At 40.2% G+C, this 16,325-nt stretch overlaps 1 pseudogene across 1 annotated transcript; it reads right to left on the reverse strand.

The window, feature by feature from the left end:
- Positions 1-15,006: 15,006 nt before the first annotated feature.
- Positions 15,007-16,103, reverse strand: LOC311041955 (chemerin-like receptor 1; annotated as a pseudogene). Its single transcript has one exon. The product of its transcript is annotated as a chemerin-like receptor 1 (transcript).
- Between the last annotated feature and the right edge of the window lie 222 nt (positions 16,104-16,325).

Below are 16,325 nucleotides of genomic sequence, written 5' to 3' on the forward strand. Positions count from 1 at the left end.
CGCAGTCGCGAGCATGCTGATACATTGTTGCCAGATTTTGTGAGAGAAATAAGCAGCCAGGTCTGTGAAAACAATTAAGCCCAAAAGAAGCGACATTTGCAGATTTGAAAATAGCCGATCTACAAGCTCACAGTGCGTCGCATTTGCAATGCATTTTGTGAACTTGTAGATCTGCTATTTCTACTATCAAAAACAAGTGAAATCTTAGACTAATATTTACAAGCAATTGAAGCAACTTTACAGAAAAACAAGCCCAAAGTCGCTTATAATAAGCAGATATGGCAACACTGCTCAGGGCCCATAATGCACTTCTCTGTAAAAAAAAAGAAAAGAATAGATGTACAAGCTCACAACGCATCGAATTGCGACAAGATGTAGATCTGTAGATCTGTTCATTTTGGTAACCATAGCAATAAAAAGTGTTATTTAGAATCAAACTAGCATATTATTTGCCAATTGCGATAAAATAAATATATTATCTATGTCACATCACAAGAAAAGGACAAGAAATATAAAATAAAATAAAATAAAATAAAATAAAATAAAATAAAATAAAATAAAATAAAATAAAATAAAATAAAATAAAATATATTGTATAGGCCTACTGTATACTGTATATACGGGGGGGGGGGGGGGGGGGGGGTATTGTAACAGTATTGTAACAGAAGAAAAACTTCACAGTCTATTGGCAGGTATGATGTATGATTCTTAGATTTTGTATTTTTTTATTTTTTTATTGATGAAGATTTTCGATTTTTGGGTGGGAAATGTTTTGAAATAATATAGTAATATATTTTTGTAAGAAACAAACAAAGCAATCTTTCCTTGTGATGTGTCCATGACCCACAAATGGGCCCCGACCCACTGTTTGGGAAACAGTGATCTAACCCTGTGGTTCTCAACCCTTTCAGGCCGCGACGTCCCAAAATAATCATATTTGAGCTGGGGACCCCCCACCCTGATAAGCACTTGGAATGTAGGAGTTGATGCATTTACGTTTAGTTTGACTCTATTGTGAAAATAGCAGATCTTCAAGCTCACAACGCCTCGCAAGGAAGGTGTTGTGAGCTTGTAGATGCTATTTTCAAAATGTTTTCTTATATTATTATTATTGTTAGACAATTTGGCCAATGTTTGACCATTTTTATATTATAGTTTGTTACTTTTGATGGAGTAATGGTGTTTTGTTTTTTTAGGTATTAAAAAGGTCTTAAAGGTCCTTAAATTGTCACTTCACTGTCATCTGGGGACCACCCCCAAATCATGTGGGGACCCCCCTGGGAGTCCCGATCCACATGTTGAGAACCACTGATCTAACCAAACCTGACCAGCTGCTGAGCTGGTCTTTGCTGGTCTGTCCAGTGTCCAGCCATCTGACCAGCTAAGTCTAGCTGGTAAGCTGGTCTTTGCTGGGCAGTCCACCCATTTGACCAGCAAAGACCAGATCAAGTAGAGTAAGAACTCTACTTGATCAATTACATGGCTTCGTAGTAAAGCAGTAATGTTTTAATAGCTTTTTCACTACTCGACTTCTGTAGAGGATTGTCGTGTTTTTACTATATCTTCACTACACAATCAAGTAGTAAAAACTCTACATAATCACAATTTAAATGCTCTTGTAGTAAAGCAGTAATGTTTAACAGCTTTTTCACTACTCAGCTTCTGTAGAGTATTATATAGTGTTTTTACTACACATTCACTACACAACCTAGTAGTACAAACTCTACATAATCACTATTTGAATGCCCTTGTAGTAAAGCAGTAATGTTTTAACAGCTTTTTCACTACTCGGCTACTGTAGTGGATTCTGTAGTGTTGTTACTACACATGCACTACACTAGCAGGTAGTAAAAACTCTACTTGATCACTTTTTTAAATATTTGTAGTGATTCTGTATAGTAGTTACTGCATATTCACTACACAAGCCAGTAGTAAAATCTCTACACAATCTCTATTTAAATGCCCTTGTAGTAAAGCAGTAATGTTCTAACAGCTTTTTCACTACTCGGCTTGATTACTACTGGGAACACTACTGTTTCACTAAGAAACTCTACTGATGTATTGTGAATAGTGAATAAATTACAGATTTACTACACAATTGCTACAGGTGACTATACAGCCACTACTACACAAGTAGCTTTTGTGTAGTAATTCAGTAGCAGTTTTTCATGAGGGGAGGCCCATTGCATTTACTGTCAGAGGGCAGACACCTCTTTTCTCTGTATTTTAACTTTTTTTTGTAAATTACAGTTTTTCACGATTGTTTTCACACGTTTCACAAGGCAGTAGCAGATTTCTCAATACTGCTCACACAAAACTGAAAACTATTCACCCAAAATGCTAAACCTGTCACTCCCTTTCCAAGATGACTCTTTGCCATCAAATCTTTTAACTGTTCACAAAATGGAACTTGTGTTTTCATTTGGTACACACAGCCATATTTTCAAATGGCACACACATACGATTCATTGAGTACACACAGCTAAGCATGTACTGCACACTACCAAACATTTACAGCACACTGCAGGGCAAAATTGAAAACACAATCATAGAAATGGAACACACCATATGAATGACATTGACAATTTCTTTTGTAAAATGACTCAGTGTAGGCCTACTTTTTTCATAGTGAAACATAAAACAAAACACAAATATGCAGCCAAAAAAGTTTTATTTCTCTACATGATTTAGGCATCATGCCTCCGGTTCATGTCTGGCCAGAGGGCCATCCACATCATAGGCAATGTTCTCCCTGTCCAAGCAGCGTTGGAAGAAACGCCTCGAGTGGCGCATGAAGCCCTGACAGACCTCAACAGTGACTAGGGCTGCAATCGATTTTCACGATTTTTGTATAATGACATTTTTCGCTTTTGAATTGGAAAAAAACATATTTTACTAATCGAGAATCGTTTGTTTTGAAAAAATCGGAAAAGAATCGGAATCGTGACCCCAACAATCGGAATCAAATCGAATCGTGAGATAGCAGAAGATTCACACCCTAACAGTGACGTCGCCACAAGCCTCCTCCATGGCCTGGAGAAGTGGGACCCGGCTCTGTGGGTTCCGTTCATTTACCTTCCACCTCCAAGCTCAAAAGAACTCCTCAATGGGATTCAGGAAAGGAGAATAAGGCCGAAGGTACAGAACGGAAAAATGTGGGTGGTCCTGGAACCACTTACGCACTGGAGCAGCCCGGTGGTGCAAATTGCTCACCAGACCTGAAAGTGTTGAGTTTTTAACACTTGTGTGTTACAGTTGATACTACTGAGATTTCAGATGAGAAGTGTGTGCAACAACAGAACATTGTTTGTAGTGTTTCGACAACAAGTTGATGTGCAATTGAGCTCATAGTGTTTTGTAGGTTGAAGCTTTGAGATTTCACATGAGAAGTGTGTGCAACAACTGAACATTGTGTGTAGTGTTTAGACTACAAGATGGATGTGCAATTGACATAAGAGTGTAAAGAGGGAAAATCTGAGTCAAATGCAGAAAAGAGAGTGACAGGTTTAGCATTTTGTGTGAATAGTTTTCAGTTTTGTGTGAGCAGTATTGAGAAATCTGCTACTGCCTTGTGAAACGTGTGAAAACAATCGTGAAAAACTGTAATGCCATTTGCCATTCTGTTACACAAAAGTAGCAAAAATAGCCGATCTACAAGCTCAAAGCGTGTTGCAGTGCGATGCGTTTTGAGCTTGTAGATCGGCTATTTTTGCTACTTTTGAATTGGAATCCTGAAAAGTATCATTTATTATTAAATTTCAAATGCATTTAGTTATACTTATGTTAACTTTACAAACTTAAATACAAACACATTGGACATAAAAAAGACAATAGAATTTTAATACTAGTCATTAAGCTACTAATATAGACTGAAGTAATTAAAGTGGGACATGTTTGCATGTTTGGAATTGTAACAGCTGAAATCAATAATATAGAAGTTTTCCGATATTACAGTTTTTCACAATTGTTAACACACAAAAAGCGAAGATTCGGCACAATTTTCACAACCTTAACTTCATGTACTAATCGCTCCACCCAATTTGGCACTACTTCGCACTCCCTTATCTGAATTAGACTCTGACTTTCCTTCTTTACACTCTGATGTCAATTACATTATCACCTTGTTGTCCAAACACTACACACAATGTTCAGTTGTTGCACACACCTCTCACATAAAATCTCAAAGCATCAATCTACAACACACCTTGTTGTCCAAACACTACACATATGTCAGTTGTTGCACACACTTCTCACATAAAATCTCAAAGCCTCAACCTACAACACACAAATAGTCAAATCTTTAAACTTTCAGGTCTGGTGAGCAATTTGCACCACCGGGCTGCTCCAGTGCGTGAGTGGTTCCAGAACCACCCACATTTTTCCGTTCTGTACCTTCAACCTTATTCTCCTTTCCTGAATCCCATTGAGGAGTTCTTTTGAGCTTGGAGGTGGAGGGTAAATGAACGGAACCCACAGAGCCGGGGGTCCCATTGCTCCAGGCCATGGAGGAGGCTTGTGGCGACGTCACTGTTAGGGTGTGAATCTTCTGCTATCTCACGATTCGATTCGATTCCGATTGTTGGGGTCACGATTCCGATTATTTTCCGATTTTTTTAAAACAAACGATTCTCGATTAGTAAAATATGTTTTTTTCCAATTCAAAATCGAAAAATGTCATTATACAAAAATCGTGAAAATCGCCCTAGTCACTATTGAGGTCTGTCAGGGCTTCATGTGCCACTCGAGGCGTTTCTTCCAACGCTGCTTGGACAGGGAGAACATTGCCTATGATGTGGATGGCCCTCTGGCCAGACATGAACCGGAGGCATGATGCCTAAATCATGTAGAGAAATAAAACTTTTTTGGCTGCATATTTGTGTTTTGTTTTATGTTTCACTATAAAAAAAGTAGGCCTACACTGAGTCATTTTACAAAAGAAATTGTCAATGTCATTCATATGGTGTGTTCCATTTCTATGATTGTGTTTTCAATTTTGCCTTGCAGTGTGTTGTAAATGCTTGGTAGAGTGCAGCACATGCTTAGTTGTGTGTACTCAATGAATGGTATGTGTGTGTCATTTGAAAATATGGCTGTGTGTACCAAATGAAAACACGAGTTCCATTTCGTGAACAGTTAAAAGATTTGATGGCAAAGTGTCATTTTGCAAAGGGAGAGTAGGGTTTAGCATGTTGTGTGTGAGATTTGCAGTTTTGGTGTGCAGTTTTGAGAAAGCCGTTATTGTTTTGAGAAACATGTGTTAACAATTGTGAAAAACTGTAACCTGCGGGCCGCATTAAGTGAAGGTGGGGGCTGCATGTGGCCACTTGCCCATGTATGGCCTACACACTGTAAACACGTTCATTTAAAGGGTGTAGTGATATTGTTGTTCATGTTGTTGTTGAAATAAGTGTTAAATACCTCTAGTCTGATCATTGCTAGAGTGTTTCATCAGTTACAGTGGTCTCCCCGTCTCTTCAGCACTTTAATAAACAGAAAGTACATTTTCAGGTCGGGATGCCAATTTGATCCAATCAGGAGGGAGAACTCACACAGGATACAGGATAACAAGTAAAACAAATGATAAAAAAAAAAGAAAAGAGGAACAGTATAAAATTGAAGCTGATAAATTATCTCTGTGGGATTCTCTCTCCTGGTTGGATAAAGTCGGTATCCCAATCGGAATAAAATATTTTCTGTTTACTAAAGAGACGGAGAGATAGGGAGACCGCTGTTACTGAACACTCTATATATAGCAATGATAACTATTGGAATTGAAAGTATTAAATCTAACAACAACAACAAAAAAACGTTATTCTGAACAAAAAAATACTACCACATTTAACCCTTTAAGACCTGAGGCCGATTCTACAAATGTCTTCTAAACCAACAGTTTTTTGAAAAAAACCTATGTTGCTACATCAGTGGTTGTCATACCTTTTCATGTCAAGGACCGCCAAAATTATATGTATTTGGCCACGGACCCCTATCTCAAAATATGTTGGTCCATGGACCCCCAGAAGCAAAAAGATATGAGTTACAAATGTTCGCTTTAAAAATATGTATGTTCAAAGATTTGCAAACATTTTCACGATTAAAAAAAAATAGCAGCCGCGCTACAAGCTTGTAGATCTGCTTGTAGGCTATATCTGAAATCTAAAGTGACACAGATGCGTTCCCGGATTGAATGGGTTAACTGAGTATGCATTTGTCAACTTTCACAGGATACGTAACAAACGTACAAACAAATAAAGGTGACATTTTCTGTTTCTCTGTCTCTAGGTGCTTCAGTTCATCTTATTTGTGTATCTGTACCAGAGAGTGGGTCAGAAGGCCCGACTGAAAAGAGCCAAGACCGTAGTCCACCTAGCACCAGAGCCAGAACCCCAGCATGACCCACAATATGAGCAATATGACCCAGAACACCAGTTATACGACCCAGAATATGAGCAACACGACTCAGGGCAGTACTACCTGGAACAGCATGCAGGCTATGGAGCGGAGAACCAGGGTTACATATATGATGACAATGGTTACATAGAACCACCACAACAAGAACGGTTACATGGCGGCTTTCCGACATGTCGCCTTTCCGACGTTAACGAACCCTATAGCTAAACCTCACCCTAACCCTAACCGCACGCGGAAGCCACTAGTCGGAGTGGCGAGATGTCGGCGTGGAAGACGGTTACCAACAAGAACGATATTAAACTGAACTCATTCATGAGTGTGCAACTGTGCATTAAATAAACTTCTCATTATGGGTAAACCAAGCTCAGAAATCCAGAGAAAGTGAAGATAATGAATCCACTACATCTCAGAGGCAAATATTGTAAGGCAAGGCAGTTTTATTTGTATAGCACATTTCAACAACAAGGGGCTATATACACAGCAGCCATATTGGAAGGAAATTGGGCCTTCACGGGTGTTACCAATGATACTAATGAAGGCTCTGTTCAATTTAGTGTAGCACAGTGGTTCTCAAACGTTTTAATTTCAAGGACTCCCATAACTCTGAAAGTGTACAAATGGATTACAGATGGATTACAGATTATGGATTACAGATTACAGAGTGTACAAATGGAACCAAATGGAACCAAAAGGACCCTTACGGGTCCATTTGGTTCCATTTGTACACTCTCAGAGTTACACACCCGTAAGGGGCCATTTGGAACCCCCTCAAGGAACCATGAGGGTCCGTGGACCACACTTTGAGCATGAGACCAGAATGGAACAGAGCCTTAATTAGTATTATTGGTAACACCTGTTAAGGAAGTAAGAAGAGGCCCAATTTCTTTCCAATAGACACACACGGCCGGAAGCGGAAGGCCTACAAATTCACGCCCACTTTTGATACTCGGGGTCCGTTAGAACGATGAACTGCAGCTCTCAATGCAATCTCTATGAGAGGCATTGTAAAATACCGTAATTTCACTGGTTAACTACTGAAGCTGTAGCGATTTTTTTGATTTTTTTTAGGGGAGGCGAGATCTTAGTTGGGCAGGCAACCGCCTGTCCTGTCTCTACAGTGGGTACACCACTGGTCAGCGCTCGGCGCGCTCCGCGCTCGTAAAGGCAGTGATGTCACTGAAATGCGACAACTTATCTGTCTGCCGTCTACCCTCTGCTGTGTTAACATTATGGGTAACTCGTTAAAGTGGCAAATTAAATGTGAAACACATCAACTATTAAGAAAACAAGAAGATATGTTGACAAAGACACTCCATACATTTGGAAACATATTTTTATTTAAATCAATATCGTCAGTTAATGTAGGAATATTTTAAAAGTAGGCTAACTCTCATATCCTCTCATAGGGAATGCATTGAGAGCTGCAGTTCATCGTTCTAACGAACCCCGAGTAGCGGCGCTATCTCAAAAGTGGGCGTGAATTTGGGGTGCAGTATGTTAGTCCGACAGCGCATTCCTCCGACAGCGCAGCGCTCCGACGTTTCCAATACTAAACCCGAACCAAACCCGCACCCTAACCCTAACCGCACGCGGATGCCACATAGTCGGAGAAAAGGTGTGTCGGATTAACGCATGCCTCCCGTGAATTTGTAGGCTTTCCGTTTCCGGCCGTGTGTCTCTATATGGCTGCTGTGCATAGAGCCTATTCAATGTGCTTTACACAGAACTTCAAGCACTTTTATTTTTAACAGTTTAGTTACTAGCTACTTCAAATTGTTGTACCTTTGCTTTGGTAATGTAAGTATATTTTGTACTTTTACTTGTATTTTTACAAAAAAAATTAACTCAAGCTTTTTACTTGTAATTGGGTATTTTTATATTGTGGTATTTCTAATCTGTACTTCTTCCACCACTGGAGACATTGTGCAACCACACTGTCAGGAGTTGAGGAGTATTAAAAATAATTGTTTTTTCATGGGTAGATCAGTCACTGTCTGCCTTGCATTTCCCCTTTTACTGACAATAAAAAAAGAACACTACAGAGACGACGGTAAACATTTTGCTGAACTGATATCTTTGTATTTTTTAACATATTCTTACATATTTTAAAACATAAATAAAAATGGTGTCATTACAGGACCACAATGAAAACAAGCCCTTTTTGTATTATCCTTTTAGCGTCATTGTATAATCGTACCACTGTACTATTTGCAAACTGTTAATAAAGTATTCAATCAACCAAAATGTTATATTCATATTTTTGTTGAAATTATTAAACAATTATTAACTAAAATTATTAAATAGTGGACAGAAACGCACGTGACACAGATACAAAATTCTAAACCAGTGGTTCTCACACATTTTCATGTATTAGCATTAGGCCACCCCATCTGAAAATAATTTGTGCCAGGGACCCCAATAAAAGTTGATGTTTTACCCTTTTCAAAATATTTTGAAAATAGCAGATCTACAAGCTCACAATGTGTTGTATCGATAAACCCATAACATAGGGTTAAAGTGGTTAAACTGACTTTAACCACTTTAACCCTACAGTATGTAACTTCAGAGAGCAGCGAGCAGTAAAGCAGATTAGAATAGCCTGCATAGTTATTACGTAGTACTTCTATGTACAGCTAGGGGTCCTAGCTGTAGGACCCCTAGCCACTTAGAATATGGATTAATAAGTATGGCGGATTTCAAGTGTTTTGCCATTACATGGCAGGCACACTTAATAACGTATACAATCTGTATGGTAGAGTAGGTTAATACAATATAACTTGTCTCCCTGCTCTTCTATTGAGACATTTAGATCGTGTCAAAGGTCATGTCTCACCCAGACACAGGATCTGACACGAATTTTGACCTGATGGTCAAGATTCAATTTATCCCCTGAGCAAGCAGGCAGGCTCTATTAGCTCAATGGTAAAAATGTCAGCAGAAGTTTGCGCAGGAAACTGGGTTCAAATCCCGCTTAGAAGAGGAAAGTTACATAGTGCAGCTCTAAGATGTTACAGGTGTTAGTAGTCCACTTCAAGTCCTCCAAATTGTGAACTCCAAGGTACGTAGAAGTGAGGACCCTCTCCACCATAGCTATAAAGCCATAAGAGAAGCACAGATTTGACCTGCTGTCAGCAGTGTGCACAAGACATATGACACTGATCGACCAAAGATTAACTACTCACGCATGAACGAATGCCCATACGCACGTACACACACTCTCTCTCTCTGTGTGTCTCTCTCTCTCTCTCTCTCTCTCTCTGTGTGTGGGTCTCTCTCTCTCCCTCTCTCTCTCCACACGCATTGTGTGAAATACACAACCTTCAACAACAAACATTCATGCTCCTCTGAAGCTAAACTTTGATTTGATGAATTATTTCACAACAGGAATGATATTCATAAATACAGTATAGAACTTCTTTAAAAACAAGAACGAAATGACAAAAGTCATATTCTACCAGGTGCTGTGTGTGTGTGTGTGTGTGTGTGTGTGTGTGTGTGTGTGTGTGTGTGTGTGTGTGTGTGTGTGTGTGTGTGTGTGTGTGTGTGTGTGTGTGTGTGTGTGTGTGTGTGTGTGTGATTGTTTTCATAGACCTGATTACTTGTTTTTCGGTTTCTCGCCAAACATGGCAACAATATGCGACGGTAAACGCTAATAATGTTTTTTATATAAGGGGTGGCAACATTTGTAGACACCACACGGGTCTTCCCAACAATAGCGAAGATTGAAGTCAGTGTGAACATGGCCAAATAAATAATAACTTAATAGCCAAACTAGGTCTAATGAAGCACGCTAGCATTTTAACTCTGTTCCCTGAGGTAGCAGTGCAACTTGCACTGTCTGCAACTGTTGCAGTGTGAATGAGGGGAGCGGAGGGCGGTTACTGCGGAGGACGGGCCGTCTCCTCATTGGCTTAAAGGACGGGCCGACGGGGAAGTGTCCCCATTGACTTAAAGGAGTGAAGGACAGCCATGACAGCCAATGATGAGTAGGTGGCGACTTAGGTGTCGACTAAGTTTCGGCTGATGATGATTAGTCTGACTGTTTGTAGACTCAGCCTTTATTGATAGTAACAGTAGACTGACAGGAAATGGGGAGAGAGATGGGGGGTTGACACGTAGTAAAGGTCGTTGGGATTACCAGCCGATAGGTGCCCAGACTGTACGCCAACCATCTGGGCCAGTGTACAACTTCTTTCTGTGGCAAAGAGGTGACAGAATATTGTTGTGCACCTGATCGTTTACATTACATTACATTGCACGTTACAATTAGAATGTTATAAACATAAAACATTTACACAACACAAACCTACATTAAACAGAAAAGCCAAACAAATAGAAAAGAACAAAAAACAAAGACATACACTCTATGTACAGTATGAGAAATACGATAGTGAAACTGTATACTCTACCATACAGATTGTATAAGTTATATTGTATTACAGTTTTTCACAATTGTTAACACACAAAAAGCAAAAATTCGGCACAATTCTCACAACCTTAATGTCATGTACTAATCGCTCCACCCAATTTGGCACTACTTCACACTCCCTTATCTGCATTAGACTCTGACTTTCCTTCTTTACACTCTGATGTCAATTACATTATCACCTTGTTGTCCAAACACTACACACAATGTTCAGTTGTTGCACACACCTCTCACATAAAATCTCAAAGCATCAATCTACAACACACCTTGTTGTCCAAACACTACACAATGTTCAGTTGTTGCACACACTTCTCACATAAAATCTCAAAGCATCAATCTGCAACATACAAATAGTCAAATCTCTAAACATTCAGGTCTGGTGAGCAATTTGCACCACCGGGCTGCTCCAGTGCGTGAGTGGTTCCAGGACCACCCCAGGTATTTCTGTACCTTCGACCTTATTCTCCTTTCCTGAATCCCATTGAGGAGTTCTTTTGAGCTTGGAGATGGAAGGTATATGAACGGAATCCACAGAGCCGGGTCCCACTTCTCCAGGCCATGGAGGAGGCTTGTGGCGACGTCACTGTTAGGGCTGTGAATCTTCTGCTATCTCACGATTCGATTCGATTCCGATTCTTTTCAGATTTTTTCAAAACAAACGATTCTCGATTGAAACATGTTTTTTTCCAATTCAAAATCGAAAAATGTCATTATACAAAAATCGTGAAAATCGATTGCAGCCCTAGTCACTGTTGAGGCCTGTCAGGGCTTCATGCGCCACTCGAGGCGTTTCTTCCAACGCTGCTTGGACAGGGAGAACATTGCCTATGATGTGGATGAGGCCCTCTGGCCAGACATGAACCGGAGGCATGATGCCTATAAATCATGTAGAGAAATAAAACTTTTTTGGCTGCATATTTGTGTTTTGTTTTATGTTTGACTATGAAAAAAGTAGGCCTACACTGAGTCATTTTACAAAAGGAGAAATGTCTCATCCTCCAGAGTCATTGTCATTCATATGGTGTGTTCCATTTATATGATTGTGTTTTCAATTTTGCCCTGCAGTGTGCTGTAAATGTTTGGTAGTGTGCAGCAAATGCTTAGTTGTGTGTACTCAATGAATGGTATGTGTGTGTCATTTGAAAATATGGCTGTGTGTACCAAATGAAAACACGAGTTCCATTTTGTGAACAGTTAAAAGATTTGATGGCAAAGTGTCATTTTGCAAAGGGAGAGTAGGGTTTAGCATGTTGTGTGTGTCATTTGAAAATATGGCTGTGTGTACCAAATGAAAACACGAGTTCCATTTTGTGAACAGTTAAAAGATTTGATGGCAAAGTGTCATTTTGCAAAGGGAGAGTAGGGTTTAGCATGTTTTGTGTGAGATTTGCAGTTTTGGTGTGCAGTTTTGAGAAAGCCGTTATTGTTTTGAGAAACGTGTGTTAACAATTGTGAAAAACTGTAACATACTCTACCATACAGATTGTGTAAGTTATATTGTATTAACATACTCTACCATACAGATTGTGTAAGTTATATTGTATTAACATACTCTACCATACAGATTAGACTAAATTAAAACATTTTCATAAAACAAAAGTTACCTGGTGGCGCTTTAAAGAAGGCCCACCAGTGCCTTTATTTCCTCACTACCTCAGTGCTGGAGGCTTTCTACTGCTAAAATACCAAGGATGCATCAGTGACGTGACTATCATATTGATAATAACAGAGACGCGAGAGACGACGTTACATTTTGAGGTTTCAAAGACCAATGCACACACTGCTTTGGTTGTGTATTGTTGTTCTGTTATTATTATAAATCAAGAAAACGTCAGGAACACAGTCAAACTTTATTATTCACTTTAAACTCTGACAAGTGACTCTTCTTCTGTGAATGACATTCTCTATCTCCCAAAACCCCATAGTCAACAGCGCCCCCATGAGTCACATATATACCAATGAAGTGTACTCGAGTACGGAAGAATTTTGGCCAATGTGAATGCTGGCCAGCTGGGAGAGGCCAATCGTACTTGGGAACGGTTCGAATCAATCGGACCCAGTCTGAATCCACCCTTAGGAACTTTCAGACAAACCACAAATAATTACTAATTTACATTTTTCCAGCCAACAGTGAAATGAGACAAAGAGCCCTATTATGCGTGACTTAAATCCAGGTCTTTAGGCGGTAATTAGGTGATAACGCCACCATCTTATGCGCAATCCCTATTATGCAAGGGGCGCTGAGCTAAAACACTTAAGTAATAAGACTCACCAGCATATTTTAGGCATGGGGGAGTGTCTATGTGTTAATTGAGGGCGCAATGCGGTACCTGCTATCATGCACCTTGACTTGAAAATATTCACAGCATACCATTAAGACGTGGTCAGACCACGTCTCAGTCATGATTGTATTGCCTCTACATCAAACGACATCAAGCGAGCGTTCCAGTTTTTCTCTGCTTCTCAACAAAAACATGTTTTAAAGCTATTCAATTCAATTCAATGAAATTTAATTAAAGTGTCAAATCACAAGAAGTTGTCTCAAGACACTTTACATGTAGAGCAGAGACCTGACATTGTCCCACCCTGAGCAACACTTTACAATACATGTAGAGCAGAGACCTGACATTGTCCCACCCTGAGCAACACTTTACAATACATGTAGAGCAGAGGAGACCTGACATTGTCCCACCCTGAGCAACACTTTACAATACATGTAGAGCAGAGACCTGACATTGTCCCACCCTGAGCAACACTTTACATGTAGCGCAGAGACCAGACATTGTCCCACCCTGAGAAAGCATTTTTTGCAACAGTGGCAACGAAACCCTTAACATTCACATGACGGCAGTAAGGCCAACTACCACACAGACGGACTTCAGATCAAAATAATCTTTTTTTCCTGCGACTCCATTGGCCACTGTCTCCCCTTGGGGCTCCACACCCTCTGACACCTTCTCCCCCGCACAACGGAGAATAACATTGTCTTTAAAATATCGATTAACATTTCAATCCCACTCAAACCTCACATGTTGGCTAGTGCTACGCTTCACTTGGTTTAGGCTAAAGGCAGAAACATAATAATATAGGCTATAACTGGGAACGTGAATGGGAATGGGAAACTGGGAATTGTAACTGAGATCCAATATGTTAAACCTTTATGACAAAAACGCGTAAAACAGTGTGATCAGAATAAAAAAGGACACTGAAGACCCTTTTGTTTTCATCATCGAAAACACTGGTTCTCAAAGTGGGGTCCGGGGATCCCGAGGGGTTCTTGAGGGGGTTCCAGGGGGTCCTCAGTAAAATGAGAAAGAGTTTAAACTTTAGCCCTATTTTTGTTTTATTTACAAGCTCACAAGCGATTCCTTTTCACACTGTAAAATATGCGGGAAAATATGACACCACAATGGGAAGCTCCTGTACAACTGATGATTATTGAAGCAGTTATTTTTAGGTATACAATATTTCATGGTAAATGTGGGAACAAGATAGAACAGTGGTGCTTCCCATTAAAACTCATTAAAAGCAGAAACAAACACACATAATGATGCTAACCAACAGTGAACAGTTCTACAAGCACCTTAAAAGAGAATTTAGTGAAATAAAATCATGTTTCTGCAACATACAGTGACACCCTGTGAGTTTAAGTGAAATTGCTTTTGGCTTTGTGGTGTTTAGCGGTGCATCAATGTGTGGTTACGATTTGGTCTAGATCGGACAATGTGTTCATCATTTATGTCATTTGATGCAAAATGAGCCCCTCCCACAAAATTTGGAAGGCAATTATAGCCAATCACATGACTCCACTGATCAAAAATGTTGCAATCTTGTTAGATTTGGACAGAATCTGTAGGGATAACAAAACAAAAAAGAGCTTCTACATTGATATTTTCTTTGAACGTTTCTGGACAATCTTGGAATATTTTTTGATGTCAACATTGCAATAGATTAATGTAGGCCTACTGATATTAAAGATAACATGTTCTTAGTCATTTGTATTTAAGTAATTAAGTATTTTTTTAAAGCATGTACTTTCGAACACTTACATAAGCAAGTATTCAGAGCAACTTGACAGAGCAACTAACTTTCACTTATTTCACCAATATTTAACCAGCACTGTATCTATATTTTGACCAAAGTACTGGGGTTCAGACTTTGCCCACCACTGCCTACACGTGTGCCTCAGAAAAGGAATTACCGTAGCTATATCTGGTGGTCCCTGAGTTTGTGGAAGTATTGGTCAAAGGCACCTCTTCAGTGAAGGCTTTCTCCAACACTCTCAGGATAGACCTGCGAAACACATCTTTGAAATCCTGACCCATGAACACATACAACAGCGGGTTCAGGCAGCTGTTCAGAAATGCCAGGCAGATAGCTATGGGTAACCCAATGTTGACCATATTATCCACCGTTTCACTGTGCTCTGCCACCATGACATTCACCAACAGAATTAGTTCCATGATGTGAAGGGGCGCCCAGCACAGGAAAAAAGTGGTGATAACAGCTGCTATGATTTTCAAGGGGCGACCTGAGTGGCTGGCCAGTGAGCGATTCCTCCTGAGCCGGTATGATGACAGAATAGCAGGAGACGATGACAGTGAAAGGGACCACAAATCCCATGAGGAAGCAAGTTATGATCATGGCCCAAATCGAAACTTCGCCAGCTGCTCTGCCTGTGGACTGTAGTCATCGTCATCGGTGAGTGCAAAGTTGCTTAAGCACCAGATGATGTCCTCATCAGGGGATGTGTCCATAAAGATGAGGTAAGGGGAGCTGAGAGCCAAGGCCAGTACCCAGACACCCAGACTCACACAAGACACCTTTCTGACACTGCGGTGGTTCTGGGCCCACACTGGACACACCAAACATACACATCTGTCAACACTGATGGCCATCAGAATGTAGATGCTGGAAACATGTTTGTGTAGAGAATGGTATGGTTCAGTTTGCACATGAATTTGCCAAAAGGCCAGTGGTTGTCAAGAGCCGTTTTTGTGATTCTTATGGGCAGGAACGCTGTGAGGAGGAAGTCGGCCAGGTTGAGGTACCAAACGGTGTTGATGGTTTTCTTCATTTTGAAGCCCGTCACCCAGATGACGACACCGTTACCCAACACGCCGAGCACAAAGACCAGGCTGAAAATGGTGAGGGACATGATCTTGAGGGATTTGATTTCCGGGAGTTCATCCTCCCAGAAAGAACCGTTTCCATCAGACAGATCCATGGTTGTATTGTCATAGACGGCAGTTGTGGTCATAATCTCCATCGTCCTAAAAACTAAAATAACAAAACAAAGCTTTGTTTTATCACACCATTTCTTGTCTTAATTTCGTCCTGCATAAGTGTGAAGTCAACTTGGAAAATCCTCACTGGAGATCAAAGGGTTAAAAAGTAGGGCTGATAGACAGAGTGGCAGCTGTCTGAAATCATTCCCTGTGACTAATCAGCGTCGCTGCACTTTAAAGCACCAAACCTGAAAGGAGCGCTG

Source organism: Gymnoscopelus microlampas (assembly GCF_963454915.1).
Source record: "Gymnoscopelus microlampas genome assembly, chromosome: 3".
Classification (NCBI taxonomy): Eukaryota; Metazoa; Chordata; class Actinopteri; order Myctophiformes; family Myctophidae; genus Gymnoscopelus; species Gymnoscopelus microlampas.